The sequence below is a fragment of the Sorex fumeus genome, unplaced genomic scaffold (genome assembly GCF_029834395.1).
Source record: "Sorex fumeus unplaced genomic scaffold, SorFum_2.1 ptg000007l, whole genome shotgun sequence".
Classification (NCBI taxonomy): domain Eukaryota; kingdom Metazoa; phylum Chordata; class Mammalia; order Eulipotyphla; family Soricidae; genus Sorex; species Sorex fumeus.
In genome coordinates, this window is record NW_026606064.1 from 56,063,990 (window position 1) to 56,080,160 (window position 16,171).

Consider the following 16,171-nt stretch of genomic DNA (forward strand, 5'->3'; position numbering starts at 1 on the left):
ACCTCAGGATAGGAGAGACCAGTTTCTGGGGTGGAGGAAAATTCTGAAGGATTTTACGGACTTGATTCATAAGGTGTTTCATGAATGGATCTTGGATGTTGGAGCACCAGAGGGACTTTATTCTAAATTCTACATGGAGTTATTATGAGGGAATCAAGGAAAAGTAGAGGGAAACAGATAATCAAGACAATCTGATTGATCATTTTAAATCTCACAGGATGGGAGAGACCGTACAGCAGGTGGATGCTTGCCTTGCAGGCAAGCTGACCAGGGTTCGATCCCTGGCACTACATACTGAACACTGCCAAGAGTGTTTCCTTCTGGTGGGCAGAGGTAAGCCCACCACTATATGTCTATATGAGCCTCAAAAACAAAACATTTGTTTCCACTTACATAGGCTATAACCAGTCAGCTGGCAGAAATAGTTAATGGTGGGATAGGTTATATTTATAAATGTGGAATAAATGGGAAACAAATATAATGATTTGAAGTTCATTCACACAGACAATACAGACTGCGTGTGTGGGGGGTGGGGGAAGGGGGATCTTAGAGCTGTAGTGAGAAGCTGCAGGAAGCCTACTGTGCACTTGCAAGTTGCAAGTGGTGGTTACTGTCCAGGACAGGGAGGTTCCTATTTCCGGGATGTCTGCCACCTGCAGAAATATACCTGTATAAACTGCAAAATAAAGATTTGTCAAATAAGAGAGCCATGGTAAAATAAATATTTGTAAAATAATAGAGCTAGTGTAAAATAAAGATTTGAAAATAAGAGTCATAACACAGAAGACATCTAGGGTTGGCGTGCTACTGTTACATGTTGATCCCAAGAACCCTGGAGTTTAGCTATAAACAGTCCTCCTGGAACCATAGAATAAAAAGGAGTGTATGTAGCTGATGGAACCTTATAAAACTGCCATTCTTTTCTTATTTTTTTATCTTAGGATTTTATTATTTTTAAGGACTTTTTTATTTTTAATTGAATCACCGTGATACAGCTACAAAGATGTCAATGACTGAGTTTTAGTCATACAATGATCCAACACCCACCTCTTCGCCAGTACATACTGGCTGTGCATCATGAAAGTTTCCATAAAACTGCCAGTTTTAGGAGGGGCAACGGGTGGGAGTAGTTGAATAGCAACAATCTTATGTAGTTTATAACCATAAGAATCCTATTTGATCTAAGGTCTCAGTTCAGAGAATTCCTAACATGTGCTAAGACTCCATTGCCTGCAGAAAGGACTTAGCTGGTGATTCTTGTCAGCATCTTCACATCAAGTCCCCAGGGACCACCATTCCAAAGAGCCCCCTCTTTCTGCTGGTCTGAAGCCTCTGAAGAGTCTGGGAAATCCATCAGTGTCTTCCACCTCATTTCCCAGGCTCCCTGTCTTGTGAACATTAAAAGAAAATCAATATGATTAGGTCACATTTCTGATGACCAAGGCACCTGACAATGTCTTGCAGATGAAATTCTTACGAAGCTGAAGGCTCCTCAACCTTAGCCATTTATGGGGTTTCTGTGTTAACTTCCTGCTCCATCTGCTGTGAAGGGGATGCATAGATTAATCACAAGAGCGGCACCACCGCCCCAGCCCTACTTTTCTGAAACTTGCCCAGCATTGAGGAAAACTCAGTTTGAACCCAGACATACATCCCAAGGGAGCATCCTGACAGGCAGGGGCTGAGTCAGGCTTTTTGAAGCACACACACATGCTTTTTGGAGCTGACTGATTACTGATGTTGTCAACTGATGAGAAGGTAATGATTCCCCGAAGCTGAGGTCACGAACCTCTTGCTTATTTTTAAAACTGTATTAGAGAACCATTTCAACATCCGTATGGGGAATGAGCAGAAACAACTTTGATAAATAATTGAAGTGGTTACATTTGGGCTCTGCCCTGGGACTGTGGGCTCAACACAGTGTACTGATGAGATTACTGAGCATAACATATGTAAATTCCACTCCCCTATACCACACACACACATAAAGGGCCCCTATTTTTTAAAGGGGGAACCTTGTTCTAGAATTAAAAAGAAAAATGTTTTGGAAACCCTAGAGCTCACCAACATTTTCAGACATTACTTCATTGGCCCCTGCAACCCTTTTATAGCTCCCATTTGGCTCCATTTGGGTGCCAAGGCTAAGCAGGGAGCTGGGCCAAGGTGACCTCGGCACTGGGACCAGAGTTGGGACTTCCTCAGAGAGGAAGGCAGGCACTCAGTGACAGCTGAGAGAAAACACTGCCTGGGCAGCTTCCCGGGGCTTCAGCCATTGCTTTTCTTCTGCTCCAGCTGTGCCAAACAGGGAGAGGATAAGAACAAATTTTGGTGGTTGGAGAGTTGATAGTTTGGCATCTGGGAGTCCCAAGAGACTTTCTGGAAGTCTCTGGATATTCTGGAAGGAGGGCTAAGCCATCAGCTATCATTTCCATGAAATCAGTCTCAAGTCCAGTTTCCTACACGTTGTTCCACCTCCCACTCCACAGGAGCCAAGTGAAGCACAAAATAGGGAAGGAAATCATCTAAGGTCACGAAAAGGAGTGGAGGCAGCCAGAATCATTTGGTTTCAAATATCAGAATGGGGAGGAAATTTTGAGGTAGCAGAGAAGGAAAAGAGGAGAAAACAATGAAATAATGGAAGAAAGGGAGCAGCAGAAGAAAGTTAAGGTTTGCTGCTGCGGGATACTTCAGTGTGTGTGACACTGATCTGTGCCTGCTGACGGGATGTGTGGCCACAGGCACCAGGAGAAGTGCCTCAGGGCCCTGAAGAAAAGCATCATCATCATTTCTGTTTTTCAGGAATGAAACATATCCCTAGGCCCTGTGCTCATCTGACCTCTTTCATACAAAACTGATGCCTGTATATCCCTGAGCCAATTTCTCCTACCCCATAACCATTTACCCAGGTGGGGCTTGGTTTGATGGGCCCACCCCTCATTTCACCTGCACACACCCTCAGGTAGGTAAGTCTGTATGAGAACACTCTTTTTCTGGCACAAGAACACTGAGAGGGCAGGTGACAAGCACTGAGAGTGGGAAAACAAAGGAAATATTAATCCTGGTCACCAAAGTGAGAACATTTCTTCCTTTTCATGTTCCTAGGGAAGAATCTTTTATGAAGTTTTGCTTTTGTTTTTGTTTTTTGAAAAGAGGCAGCTGAAAGAGAGGCAATTATAATCTTCTCCAGCACACACTATTTCTATGCTGATATTTCCTGGCACAGAATGTTGGTGTTTTGAAGTGAGAGTACCTTCCTTTGCTTTGTCTTTCAACTGGATAGTGGGTAGTAGATGTTCATAAAGTTGAAGAAAAGAAGCTCTTTTAGGGAACAGAGAGATAATACAGTAAACAGGGCATTTCCCTTGCACAATTCAGACCAAGTTTCCATCTCTTGAGCCCCTCCAGGAGTAATCCCTGAGCACAGAACCAAGATTAAGCTCTGAACACTGTCTGTTGTAGACCCCCCCAAAAATATAATTAGTAAATTGACACAAAGAGCTGCAAGGTTCTATGCTTTGGGCCACCTTTGATCAGCACTTTCCAAGATGCTGAGGGTTACAGAGAGACTCCAGGACCTGCAGGTGAAATAAGGACCATGATGGGGTTTGAAGATGCCCAGCATCATACTACAGCCTTACCTCTGTGGTCACATGGCATTCCTTCTGCAGTTGAAGGGACAGGGAATTTAGAAAAGCAGAGGAGAGGGCCTGGAGTAATAGTACAGTGAATAGTGTGCTTGCCTTGCACACAGACGGTCTGAGTTCAATTCCCGGCATTGCACATGTTCTCTCAAGTGCACATGAATGCAGAGCCAGGAGTAAGCCCTGAGCATCACTGCATGTGGTCAGAGAGAGAGACAGAGACAGAGAGACAGAGACAGAGACACAGACACAGACACATAGACAGAGACAGAGACAGAAATAGAAACAGAGATAGAGGAAGTGGAATGACGAGAAGCACATCGGGGTCCTCTAGAAGAGAATGGCAGCCCACCCACACAGACTGAGAAGCGGGGGAAGCAGGGCCCTGGAGGGGGATAATCCATCTCCCTTTGCTTGCTGTTGTTCCCCCTCTGTGACTATGAAACTACGCTAGTCCTCTTTGTGAAGGAGGACTTGGTTCTGGAGCTGTAAAGGTCAGGTCAGGCAGCCCATGTTTCCCCAGGTGAGTGCCAGCAGAGACCTCAGCACCACTTAGTACTCTGAAGACCCGAGTGGAGTCAGCCTGGTTCTGGCAGGCAGGAAAAGGAAGATGAGGCATGTTTATCCCCAAGTCAATTTCTCCTGTCCCCGGATCATCTACCCAGGCAGGGCTTGATTCAGTGGGCTCACCTTTGGCTCTACCTGCACACAGCCCCAAGCAGGTGAGTCTGTTATGAAAGTTCATCTTTTTCTGGCACAAGAACTTTGAGAGGAAAGTGGCATGCCCTGGGAGGGACAAAATGAAGGAAATATTAATCCTGGTCCAAAAGGTGAGAGAGCATTCCTCCTATCTTGTGAACCCAGGCAAGAATCTTTTGCGCAGTTTTTATTTTTTGGAAAGAGGCAAAACTGACATCAGGGATGTGACTAACAGAGATTGGGAATCATTGCGGGAAGTAAAACTGGGCACTATGGCAAAGGTTCCTGGCAGCCTGTCTTCTGTCTAAAGAAAACTCCCCAGAATGGTCAGATATACAGCCCGTTCTCTGCTCCACTGCAGAAAGGAAGGGCAGATCCACCTCTTGTGCTGACTATAAATTCCAAACTGGTGTCTAAGAGTATTCTGAAAGCAAGGAGAAAGAGGGCACTGGCTGGGGGAAGAAATGCCACCTCCTTCCTCAAAAATGAGCAAGGGACTGGAGGGGGAGGGGACACTGGGGAAATGGGTCAAGCAGACGGAATGCATTGAAAATCACCTCCATTTGCTTTCAGAGGCGATTAAACATGAAAGGAAATTCCCCAAAGAAGAGGTAGGATCTCTGTGCCTGTCAAGCTCTATAAAGAGCCCCAGATACTCAGTGCTCTGGAATGATTCAAAGCAGGATGGCTATGGTAAGGGGTGGGCCTCGTCCCCCCGCCCCTCCTTCCCGGCATCTCTCTGCACCCCCAGGATGGCACATGGCAATGCTGATGTTGGTGTTCCAGCTCAACTCAGGAGAACACATCTCCTATGAGAGATTTATTATTCTTATTATGCCAGTAACTAAATAAGCTTTCCCTGACTCTCCCTGGTCCTTTGAAAATGTTGCCCTGACCTAGACACACTTTCCAGGAATGTCTGAAGGAGACACGTGCACACAGCAACCATGTCTATGCCGGAACGCCCCTCACCAGCCTGGGCCGTCCTAGTTCCATTTTCATGCTTCACAATCTTGGCTGCTCCCTTTTGCTTTGTCTCCAAGCTCTGATTACTGGGCAGTGCACCTATTAATCTTGAATGCAATGAAGTCTCCGCCACTTCCATTTGAAAAAGAAATAGCTTTGCCTTTTCCATTTGATTCGACACTATAAAATATTTATGATTCCTCTGGCACCTCCAAGCCCCCTCTCTCCCATCGATTCTCTCAGTCGGCACTAAGTGCTCACTTTGAGAAAAGTACTTCCCGTCCATCAGGGACAAGCCTAGGATGACAACATTCAGTGAGCCCCAGCTGCTCCCTGTCCACTGGGTCACCAGCAAAGCGTCTAGTGCTTTTGTGGGGCCTCTCATGGATGTCCTGTCCATTCTGCAGGAGATTACTGCCCCTCCCCTAGAGCCCTGATTTTCCTTCTCATTTTTTTCCACCCAGCTATTTCTGCTGCACACAACTGACATCTTTGGATCCCCTATGACTTCAGGGTCTACTGGGAGTGGCACTAATCAGGGTACGGCACTAAGGCTTCTCAGAGGAGTTTGGTTGACCCAGTAGGGACTCAGATCTCCCAGAAGGAAAACATCCATGTTGCTCTCCTTGAGACTGGCAAAGGGGTTTGCTCTTCCTTCTCAAAGGTGACAAGTGCTCTCTCCTCCTGGTCCCTAGATGATGTTTCTGATTCCACTTTACCAATAGTTCCCCTTCACTGTCCTGGGCATAGAAAATAATTTCTATAAATGGTGTCATATGCCTATCCAAATTGAAGAAAGAAAAGACACAAAGCTCTTTGTGTGACAAAACACTTCTTTGTCTCATTCTTCGGAATAATAATGGTAGTCAATCTCCTGAGTTCTTAGGAGGATTAGCTATAAAGGGTCACCCACTTACAATAGTTTGACTTATGATTTTCCACTTAAAAATGATGTGGAAACTATATGCATTCAGCAGCATTCAGACTTCAAATTTTTAATTTATCTTTCCCCAGGCTATGGTATGTGGTACAATTCTGTCTCCTGATCCTGGGTTTCTGGTCAAACACATGGTCAGGAGGGTAAATGATTGCTACTCTACCCACTGCCTTACATTTTCAGAATAGTATTCCGCAAATTACATAAGAGTCAACACTTTATTATAAGAGAGTTTTGTGAGTGTGTTTTAGATGATTTTTCCCTACTGTAGACTAACGTAAGTGGTCTGAACATACTGAACCTAATCTAGGCTAAGAGATGGTATTCGGTACCATTGGTACATTAAGTGCACTTTCAGATCATGTTATTTTCAAATGACAAAGGGGTTTTTTTAGATGTAACTCCATCATAAGTCAAGAAAGATCTGTATAATAGATGTAAAGAATTTAAAACAGTGCCTGGTGTTTAGTAAGTGCTTAGTAAATATGATTTATTGTTCTTGTAATTGTTTCCAGACTTATTTGACAAGGTAATATCAGTCCCAGCCATGAAAAAGAGGAATATCTCTTGGATGGATGGCAGACAAATGCAGTTGGCTAGAAGTTAAGGGATCGAGGTCTTAATATGGTGCAACTACTGTATTAGCCTGGAAGCCTCTTCTGCACCTCCTGCCTTCCATCCAGAGGAAACAAGTAGAAACATATGGAACACTCAAAGCAAGACTCCAGCCAAACCTGCCTCCTTGCCCCTAATACAGTTGTCTACACATAGCAGGTGTTGAATAAATCTTAAATGTATATACTGATGTTTAGCATCCTTTCTATCTTCTTATATCTTTGGCAGACTCAGGTGTTTTTGCTAAGGGATAATGCCATATTCTCTCTCCCTATATCTCTGTCTGTCTGTTTGTCTCTCTCACTCTCTCACTCTCTCTCTGTATTTCTTTCTCTCTCTCTCTTCAATCTCTACCATAAAACACAACTGTGGGCTAGAAAAGTAGTACAGGGGTTGAATCACTTACCTTAAATGCAATCAACCCTGATTTGATACTCAACACTAAATACAATCCTCAAGCATTGCCAGGAGTAACTCCTAAGTACAGAGCCAAGAGTGACTTCTGAGCATTGTTCAGGGTGACCCAAAATCATATCCCAATAAAAGCACCATTTTCAGGTCTCCCAAACTTCTAGAGTCCTGCTCTTTTGTAACTGTTTAACTGAACAGTGGTCAAAATCAAGAATAATACAGGATAGTGATAAATATATGAAGGGGTTCAAAATCTGGCTCTAGATAAAAGCAGCTTATATCTATACTTTTATACTTAGATTTATAGAAAAGTAGTTCAATAAAAATGTTAACTTCAGAATCCTCCTTTTATTTAGCTATAAAAAGAGATAATAGTGACTGGCTTATGAAAGTGTCATTCCTAAACTAGGAATTTTATAAGACATTGTAAGAAAAGAAGTCAACATTACCTAATAATTGTTGATTATTTTTATAGCTGGGCCCAAAGATCTGGTGCATATATATATGCATACATATATATATATATGCATACATATATATTGAGTGAAAGCACAGCGGTAGGGCATTTGCCTTGCACATGGCAGACCCAGGTTCAATTTCTCCCCCCCATCAGAGATCCCGGCAAGCTACAAAGAGTATCCCTCCCACACGGCAAAGCCTGGCAAGCTACCCCTGACGTACTCGATATGCCAAAAACAGTAACAACAAGTCTCACAATGGAGATGCCACTGGTGCCTGCTCAAGCAAATCGATGAACAATGGGAGGACAGTGCTACAGACAGTATATATGCATATATATGCATATATATGCATATATATGTGTGCTGGTGATGCTGGGGACTAGCTAATGATGACCAAAGAAGTTATGTGCTTCTGAAGATCAAACTCTAAGCCTCCTACATGCCAGAATATATCACCCCCTTTAAACTATCTCCCTGGTCCTAGCTATCTATTATTAAGAGAACCATTGCTCATCGTTCCATTTAACTAAAGGACATCTGGTTTTTACCAAACCTTCTAGTTCCAAGACCATCAGGATGACATTCATAAGGGTGACCATTTATTCCAGCCAAAGGGAAGGAGGTTTTGAACAAGTGAGAGGAGAATTTAGTATGGTGCAACTGCTTCACTATATTAAGATGCCCCTTCAACACCAGCAATGCAGGGCTACCTTCTCTGTTTTCCAACCACAGAAAACAAGGAAAGAAAACCCTGCTGCTGGGCTGCAAGGTGATTGAACTCAGTCAGTCCCTCACTGTGCCAAGGAAGCGGAACAGAACAAATAAGAAACCCATTTAGAGTCAAGTGTGGTCAGTCTGGCATTGACGCCAATTTCAGACACATGGTTATTTTAAGTGGAGGCAGCAAGAGGTTACTTTGAGGTTCCCTAATTGTATTGTGAGCTCTGCAAAAAATTCAAAAGCTGGAGAACACAGAAGAAATGATTAAACGTCCCTATGGCTCACCTAGTACATCCCCCTGAAAGCTCAAATGGCTGCTGCTCAAATGTCTGCTGAAGTGAAATGGTCCTGCCCGCCTCTCCTGGGGGGCTCTGACAGAGGCATTAGCTATGCACCTCCCTGATGTGGAACTTCTGAGCCCTCCTGGAAAGGGTTGAGCAAACACAGTTGTTAACGTAGCTACATTTGCCCAGCCATTGTCAGCATGTTATTGCATTAGAATGTATTACACTCAGCCATGCTGGCACTTTCTCCATCTGTTTACATTTAGAATGGGACTCATTGCCAAAGATTAGGAATCCCAGTGCCCACTCACTAGCCAGCAAGCACAAGCCAAAAGGGTGAATAAAAACAAATTGAAAAACTACTTGTTGCGAGTTTAGCTGGATTTGGAAGGACTAGGAATACTTTCTGGAGTGTTCAGTGCTGGAGAGGAAAATGTTAGTGGCAGAAAACCCAAATGAGCTCCACAAGGTCCCTTTGCCAAGTTTAGCAATTTGATTCTGGGTTACCTTCTCCACCATCTCCCCATCGTGACCTCCTCAAAGCAAAGACATGCTGAACTCTTCTCAATTTTCCTGGCCAAGAATGTTGTGTCTTAATAAGTGTGGTTTGATTGGACGTAAAAATAAATTCAAGTCAGCGCTTCTCAGTGCTTTTCAAACACGGCTACAAGTTCTTCCTTTGATTGATAAAAATGGCCTCCTCTCCTACTGAATAACCACAGGACTCCTACTACTTTCACCACCTATTTGAGAGAAGTGGAACCTAGATGTTTTCAAAGCTGTGTTCTTGGAGTACTAAACCACATATTAAGATGCTCAACTGTCATGAGGTTACCACGTTGAAAAAAATAAAACCCATGTCCTCATAAGATCATGGAGAGATCTTGACCCTACCCAGAGAAAGGTACCCACAGAGTCCAGGATCTAACATGAAAGTCAAGAAACTATAGATGATTCCTTACTCACTACATAAGTCACTTCCAACCTTTTGAATCTTCCGCAATGAAGCCCCAGCCATTATGGAACAGATAAGCTACTTCATGCTCTGCCCTGTCTGAATTCCTTGATCCACAGAATTCATGGGCATTATAAAATGCTGCTTGTTTTACACCATGAAGGTTTTGAGTGGTTTGTACGTGAAACAGATGTGACATTCTTCAAGACGCAAGTCAGGGGGGCTTGAGCTATGCTAATTCCTTCTAGTTGGTCAAATCTCCACAATCAGGATCTTTAAAATTTTTAAATTTCCTCTTCAACTGAAGCCTATAACTTCCTTATTTGACCTTCGAAGAGATGGGTAACAGCTGGTTTCCACTGTTATATGATCACAGACTTACTTCCACAGACTGGAAGATATTAAGTAAGTAGTCTTTGATTTTTTTTCTTTGTTGGGTCAAATACTCAGAAATTTTTGCAGATCCTTTTATCTTTCTTCATTTTACCTTGTATTTGTCACCCTCTAAAACCAAATGCCAACATATTATGGAGAGATGGAGAACACCCTCATAAAATACAAGCCTTAGATCAAAATAACAATCCTTTTGGCATTTATTGTACACAAACCATTTTCACCTGTGTTATCTTCAGACCCCATGGATACTCAGTAACTTGAATAAGGTGAACACTTATTTCTACTTATCAAAGATAAGCACCTTTATCAGGATCATTCTCAGTCATGGCTAAGATTTCAAAAGATGCCTCATTGAGTTGCAAGTATATGGACAAAAACAAACTAAATAGAAGAGAATAAAATCAGCTGATGTATTTGAATAGTAAATTATTTCTCTTCAATTTTCCTTGATTACAATTTTGCCTTTTCAATAAACAAAATCAGAACAATTTTTAGAAAGAAGTACTATGTCTTTATAAAGTATTTTAACAATGTTGAAATATTTTGAAGCCAGTAATTTAAACAAATTGTAGACACAACAGAAAATACATAGTGAATTATTTTCTCATTGCTGTCATTGACTTCAATTTTTCGAGTTCTAGAAAAATGGTAGAAGATGTGTCATGGTCAGAATCATAAATAAAAATATATTGAGTACCACCAGGCCAGACTAAAAAAATGTACACATATTAAATGTGAATAACAACTGTATTCTATTACATGAACAATGTCAGCATTAGACTTAAAAAGAAACAAGATGATTTTATGGATACCATGTCACATCTTCATCAACATGCCACTTGAACAAAAGTTCCAGCTGTCTCATCCTATTCTAGTGATAGGCCATAGCATGTTAAGACATAACGTTCTATATATACTCTATCATGAAGACATGGTTTCACATTCATTCTCAATGTCAGAACTTTTAGTGACTATAATAAGGTAAACAACAAGATGGATTCTATATTTCTACATCCTGAATGGAGCTAAGGAAGGAAGTAATCCAGAAGAGAGGAATAATTGTAAGAGTGTAAAAAGAGCAAGGCTGACAGTTGACCCCACCTAGAGGAGTGAAGCCAGTGTCTCATAATCACAGTTGTCAGCGATTAAGCTGACACTAGGAAACAGAGGGAAGAACCAATTGAGAGACTGAGATTCATGGCAAAGATTCTCATCTCTCTCCATAGTGTTTAACAATAACCCATTAAAATCTACATATTAATCTGCTGGAGGTGTAAGGAGAAGTTCAAAATCTGCCTTATTAATAAGTACCTTAGATTGTTCTGAGGCGCCCTAGAATGTGCATGTTCATTTGTTCCATATTCTCAACAATTTGAAAAGTTACAGGTGATAATGCTACATTCAGTGAGGTTCTGTGAGATGGTAATTGGGCATCCAATCTTAAATGCTTCTGATTCTAGAAGCAAACCGTTCTCTGCCACACATTGCCACAACCCTGAGGAAATCATTACTCTTCTCTGACCCGCTCTGTCCTTGTGTATTGCAATACATTACAAGTTCCCTTGTGTCTGACATTTTTTTTTTGCTTTTTGGGTCACACCTGGCGATGCACAGGGGTTACTCCTGGATCTTCACTCAGGAATTACTCCTGGCAGTGCTCAGGAGACCATATGGGATGCTGGGAATCGAACCCGGGTCAGCCGTGTGCAAGGCAAACGCCCTACCCGCTGTGCTATTGCTCCAGCCCCAGAGTCTGACATTTTTTAAACAAGTACTAGAACTTGATAAAGATGACTTGAGACAAAACAGGAGGTACCATTTTGAACCAAAGAAACTTGCAGCCACTTTGGCACCAAAATGGTTTTATGATCATGATTGAATTCAGATGTATCCAAAAAAAAGAATAAGGGCATTTATATCAAGATCTATTGAGTTCTAATTGGCACTCTTATGCCAGAGCTTGCAAAGGTGATTGCCACCCACAATTTAACTACAGTGGAAAGGATGTGGGCAAAAACCATTCAAACTTGGGTGTGTCATTTTAGACCAGGTCAGACCCATCAAAGTGCTGTGTTTCCTCCACCCTTTCCGACTGCCCCAAAGCTGGCACAGAGCTTACTAAGAGCGAAAGTAACACTTGCCTCTCTGGGCACCAACAAACTTTTCTAGGTGGTTGAATAAAGTGCCAGACCAAGAACTGCTAGCAGACAGAAGAATATTTCACAGATAATTCTGTGGCCTAAATTCCATACATTTGAGCCAGACACTTCTGCTCCACTGGACTGCAAGGCAATAAGGCACAAGTCCACATGTATTGCCAAGATCAGGTTAAGTCCTTTTCAGCTTAATCTGCTCTTTCCAAAATTTAAAACAGCACCTTCTTAAATCATAACACCTTCCTTGGCCTAACAGTGCTTTAGAGGCAAATTGGCACTCAAACAATCTTGCATTGTTGTGGAGCTATTTGTCAGTTGACTCCATTCATCAATTTATCAAAGCCATTTTGCAAGAAATCATCTTTTTAGAGATGACACTTCATACCTAACAGGGAAGCTCTGAGTGTTTAGTGAATTGGCAGGGCATTATGCAAAAGAATGTGTTACCAAGCCTCAAATGAAATAGTTAGACTGTATATGTAGGTGACACTCAGCCAATTTGAGCATAGCCCAAAGATGATTCAATGACTACAGAATGTGGGATGCAAAATGAGATTCTGTAATGAGTCAGGGGTCAACGGTGGTTGAGTGTAAGAGAAAGATCTGACAGTTTTCCTGCTCAGAGCAATCTGTTCTCAGTTATAGAATGATAGGAGGGAACCCCAAAGGGTGAAACACTGATACCCTTAAATGCTTGATTCCATTTCACTATTTGACCTGATTTTTTTCCCCTGTATCTCATTCCTCCCTAATTTATCTCTTGGGTTGCAGAATGGACCTAATTAGCTTGTTTGGTCATCAGTTATCAACGTTTAAAGAGATAAATGGCTATTCAAGGACAGCAAGAGAGGGGTGTTTTCACCGAAGTCCAAGTTAGCTGCCAAATCCAGACAAGCATCTCTAATTATTCAAGAGCAAATGGAAACTGTTGATAGTTTTCATTCAAAGATAGCAAAGTGCCATTCGGATAATTCCCTGGTGCAGAATAAGGAAACCTTATGTTTTCTTTCTTATTCTGTCAGACTCTGGACTGAATGGTTGAAACCAGCCAGTTAACTCTCTGCAGTTTACTACGTGACTTCAGTTACCCAGTCTTTAGATAAATAAGGCATACAGATGTGGCCGTCTGCCACAAAGTACTGGGGAGGAACAATGATTAAAAATTGCTATGAAGCCCTTTACAATATCAAAATGGTGATGAAGCCATAATGAGCTCTGACCAAAAGTCCTGTGTTTTGTAGGGCCATTGCCTTAATTGCTCCTGTTTGTTATGAAGCTGGTGCCAAAGAATGGATGAAGGCCAGAGTGCTTTGGTGGTCTTACAAGATCGTGGAGGTTGGGCTTTTGCAGATGTGCAACACTGCCCTCTATCGGCATCCAGGATATTTCTCAAGCTGCTAAAGCTGGAAGGTATTTCCTTCAGCCTCCTGGCTCCCCGCCTCGCAGCGGAGACCGACTGGGAGAGCTGATGTGCAGAAGTCTGTGACCAGACTATGCGGTGAAGGGCTTCCGCCTCACAGAGTGGGGCGCGTGTCCATTAGAAAGCTGCTGAGTGGAAATCGTATTCCCTGGGATTTTAAACAGCCACATTTTCTGGTATTTGACATCAATGGGACATTTAGCAAATGGAGTGCCAGATGGAACTCCTGGCTCTATTTTCTGTAAGACGTTTGAGAGTCAGAAACCTCCCAATGTTTGTGTTTGATAGGCCTGCTCACTGCAGGGCTGGTCATGGATCGATGGACATGAGTCCCTCTGAGAGCTGCAGGGGAAGGGGACAAGCAGGGACACCCAGAACTGCTAGCAGAGGTTCTACTACATACAGGGTGATGCCCAAGTGTGTCCTTAAAGATGCCCTTTAACACCAAGATGCTCGGTTTTCTTATATATTTTCTGGCTCTCTAACTAGCCATGGTCAAGAAGGCAGGTAATAATTAACTGCCACTTTCATAAGCCTTCAAAGGAAGACAGGGCTGAAAATACCACCAGTTTACCGGTCAGAAAAACGAGAGAACAGTGGGGATTTGTCCGCAGTTGTATGACACAAGCACAAGACCATGTCTGCAAGAAAGCAATGAAATCTCAAGTTTTCTCAAGTAGCTAAACTGTTTCCCCAACACTCTCTGTGTGACCACATGTACCTGTATATATATCATCTGGGTTCTTCGGTGTTAATTCACATTTATGTGACCCACCATCCAAATGTAGTCCCTTGAAAATGCTTTATTAGTCACTATGTGCATGCAGACTTGGAGGAAATTGCAGTAAGTGATATTCTGAGTCTTTGATAGGTCCCAAGTCATTCAGTAATTATACTGAAGATGGTTGACAGTAACAAAATTGATGAAATAATAATTGAGAAGTGACATTGTATTTATTCTTGCTATCAATTCCCCCACCCTCTTTGGTATTCAGTCAGGTAAATTTCCTCTAGTTTAATTACACTGGGGGAACCATGGGTATGCCTGTGATTCTTTGCCCTATTTAGAGAAACCTAAACTTTTAGAACCGTGATTCATCCCATACTGTATATTTATATAATATTTTACAATATTGTTGATATTGTACAATACCCAAAAAGTGTCTGAGAACTCAAACACCTATTAAACAGGCATGGCCCCATCCTTCTTAAATTTGCATGCTGCTATCTTATCAATGTTCTCCTCGATTCTCACCTTCCTTTGGATCAGAGGGGTTACTGGGAAATGAAGCAGCATTCCTTCTGTCTTCCTCCTCCCTTCACAATTGACATGAATTGTAAGCTCACAGATAATCTCTGCCAACTGATGCTTGAATTGTTTACCACCTTGGCTAGGAGATGCAATGATTTTCTGCTTTTTATTTGGTTTGGTTTGGTTTTACTTTAGAGGAGGGTTGCCTCATAAATATACAAAGAGATGATGTGTGTGACCTACATCACCTTTGCTTTGGATTATACAATGGGCCATGCATCTATGAGTAAAGGCTCAAGTCACTATGGAACCACTTTGAAACAAGAATCAGCCAAGTGGGTCACAGTTTTAGATCATACACATCCCAAAACCTTTTTTATTGTTCCAAAACCCAGAAAAAACCCTGATAGCAAAACAAAATCCCCCGTGTGATGGGAACAAAAACAACAAAACATTTTTGCTTTTTCAAGCAAAATTCATAATAATAATAGCATAGGGGGGAAAAGGTGCTTGGGGATCATATGTGGTGCCAGGGATCAAACTTGGATTGGCTGCATGCAAGACTAGAGCCTAACTCACTCTACTATTGCTCCAGCCACCAGAATTCTCTTTTTAAAAGTTGTCCATGGCAAGATGGCTGACCTTGATTCCATATGGCCCTGGCATCGCATATGTTTCTCAAAGTCTGCCAAGAGTGCTCACTGAACATTGAGCCAGGAGTAAGTTGTGAGCACCACCAGTGTGGTCCAAAAACCAAAACAAAACAAAAAGTTATCCATTTCTGAATAACACTCATGGAGGGTCAACAAATGAAAAGCCCTCCTTTCATTTATCTTTCTACCCTGTATGTTTTCCTTTCAGATACATTCACAAATAAACAGAGAGCATACTACATGATTACTAAGCCCAGGGCCAAAAACTGATTTCACCAATCTTATCAACTGTGAAAAGAAAAGTCTTATGGTAGATTTGTCAGTCTCCCAAAGCAACCCTCTTACATGGGTAGGAATCATCTGGATACAGTTGTGTGCTTTGGAATTTTGGTCTAACACAGCTCAGAAAAACATACAGCTTACACCCAAACTAAATCTCTCTCTAGTTAAGGTCCTCAAAGTCTACAAAAAGAAACTCAGGACTGTAATGAAAAGAACGTGATGACAGACAAGTTCGAACAGCCAGTCAGCCAATTTCTGAACATAGAATTTTGGCTGACTAGTCTTGGACATGGGAAGAATTATGTTGCTCAATTTACAACTTA